At 43.7% G+C, this 2,539-nt stretch overlaps 1 long non-coding RNA gene across 1 annotated transcript in view; it reads right to left on the reverse strand.

Moving 5' to 3' along the window:
• LOC122546639 overlaps positions 1–494 on the reverse strand; it is a 3,697-nt gene extending 3,203 nt beyond the window's left edge. The window contains exon 1 of the long non-coding RNA XR_006310779.1: positions 224–494. This is a non-coding gene — a long non-coding RNA (uncharacterized LOC122546639). The remainder of the gene's footprint in view (positions 1–223) is intronic.
• Between the last annotated feature and the right edge of the window lie 2,045 nt (positions 495–2,539).

The following is a 2,539-nucleotide window of genomic DNA, read 5'->3' on the forward strand; positions in this document are numbered from 1 at the left end:
TTCATTGCAATTGAAACAAAGGTGTAGTTGTTGGGGGACTCTAGGGGGTGGGGGAGGCAGTGAAGAGTAATGAGAGGATGTATAGAGGCATCATGGACTGTTGGGGAAGGATACATAGGAGGACCGCAAGGTCCATTGGGATGTTGTGAATACACAGTACCATTTCTACTGTCCTGCCATACTGGACGATAGTATGAGGTTTTCATTTGCTAGCTTGACTGACCTTGCAGACGAAAAGGTCTACTTTGAATCCTGGGTTTAAGTTTAGCCACTGTAGTTTGGGCAAGTTCTGTCTTACTCTTGGGATCCTTTTATTCTCAGAAGTACCAAACCTATCAGCTGAATTGTGCAACCTCAGAATCTTGCCAGTGGATATTGTGGGTTTTAATAGCTTTCTGTACCTGATCAGGTAAGAAAGTCATACATAGGGCATTAAATTGGGATGATCACCCTTGTAGGTAGTTAGCGTCACCAGAGGAAGCACCATAGCATTCCTTAAAACGGTAAGGAACTCCTCAGCCTCTTCACCTGAGCTAGGTTTACATGTTAAGACTTTACCCACATCAACTACACGATGCACTGCTTGGTGGAGACAGGTAATAATCCAATCTGATAGTTTCTGCCGGGTGCCGCACTACAGGCTCGGTATGATTATTACCTAGTAAAATTTCTCAGTACTCGCCCATTTTTCAGGCAAAAGGCTGCATTCTGAGGTGAAGTAGGTCTTGGGAGGCAGCATTATAAATGGTCTTAGTCCTGTTAATTACATTTATAAGGCTAACATCTGCTATTTTGTACGGTCAGTCAGGGAGGATCAGTCAGATCGATGTTGTATAATGATTCATGATTGGGGAACTGCAGGGATTGGGACTAGGACTAGGACCCCAGGTATTCACAGTATATGTCAGTGATTTAGATGAGAAAACTAATTGGAATATATCACAAATTGCACAAAGATGACACAAAGCTGGGTGGAAGGGTGAGCTGTGAGGAGGATGCAATGTTATTTGGACAGGCTGAGTGAGTGGGTAAATGTATGGCAGGTGCAGTTTAGTGTGGATAAATGTGAGGTTATCCACTTTGGTAGTAAAAACAGAAAAGCAGATTATTTCAATAACTGTAACCTGGGAGATGGGAATGTTCACCAAGAACTAATCCAAGATGGAGGCTGAGAAAATTTGTGGCTGTAAGAGCTGCTCTTTTTTAAAGATATTTTCAGTGTTGGAAGCGATTTCCTTGAATTCCAGGAGCAGCAATTACTGTTTTATATGCTGTTGCATTGTTTTGGAACTTTGGAGTAAAAAAATCAAGTCAACAGCACTTTTAAAAGAGAGAAAGACAGCTAATGGCAGCGAGCACATGGTCTGAAAGCGAGAGATAGAGAGAAATTCCTACACTGCTAGCTGACACAGCAGTGAATCTATGTAGTTACTGCCTTTGTTGTTTGAAATCATGTATCTCTGAACATTGGAATGCATCTAGGAAAAATTAACAAACACAAAATTCACAACTGGTCTTGGTGGAATCTGTGTGGGAGAGCTCACAGCACAGGAACTGATAAGTGCATAGTTTTTAATGTGTAACCTTGCTGTAAGTCTGCGGTAGTGAATAGAGTGGGTTCTTTCTTGATTATTTGTTTTGAGATTTTAGAAGCTCACCAGTGGTTCCACAACAGGGAGCGGTCAATCACCTGCTCCGAATGCAGAAAGAAATTCATTTATTTTCTTCCAGCCTGCAGACGCACCAGTGGGTCCACACCGGAGACAGCCTGCTCACCTGCTGTCAGTGTGGGAAGGGCTTTACCCCCTCCTCCCACCTGTGGAGGCCATTGCAGGGTGATTGAAGGAATGACAGCCAAGTGCCATTATCGACTGGACTATCAACCCAGCTCTGGGGACTCCTGGGTTCGAATCACACTGTGGCAGATGGCAGAATTGGAATTCAGTCAGAAATCTGGAGTTCAGAATCTAATGATGAAACCATTTTCTGGGGAAACAATATCCCACAGATTCACTCATGTCAGAGTCTGTCTGTATCCCAATTTTGAGTCAGACTGGTTCTATTTCCATCGTAGAATTTATAACATATTACATGGACAGACTGTCTGAAGATTGTGCGTTTTTTGAGCAAAATAGAATGTACTTGCAATTAAAATCCTGCAATTGCAAATTCATACCATAGACTGACGTGTGTGTCTGCATGAGAGAGTGTGTGTTTGTGTATGTGCGTGCTTGGTAAAGTGTGAGAGTAATGGAGTATAAGCCTGTGAGAGGGTGTGTGCATGTGTGTGTGTCTGAGAGTGAGCATGAGTGTGAGAGTGAGAGAGAGAGTGTATCGTGTAGTGGGGTCACCTGTAGTGTGACATGAACCCAATGTCCCAGTTGAGGCCACCCTCATGGGGTTCCAAATTTGGGTATCAGCCTCTGCTCAGCCACCAGAAACGATTAAGCAGTTACACAACACACATTGGAGAGGGCAGGGTGGGCCTGGTCTTTCGATTTGCAGAAGTTGAGACGCTCTGGATACTGTGATCCAGGGC

This window comes from Chiloscyllium plagiosum, unplaced genomic scaffold, assembly GCF_004010195.1.
Source record: "Chiloscyllium plagiosum isolate BGI_BamShark_2017 unplaced genomic scaffold, ASM401019v2 scaf_41118, whole genome shotgun sequence".
NCBI classification, from domain to species: Eukaryota; Metazoa; Chordata; class Chondrichthyes; order Orectolobiformes; family Hemiscylliidae; genus Chiloscyllium; species Chiloscyllium plagiosum.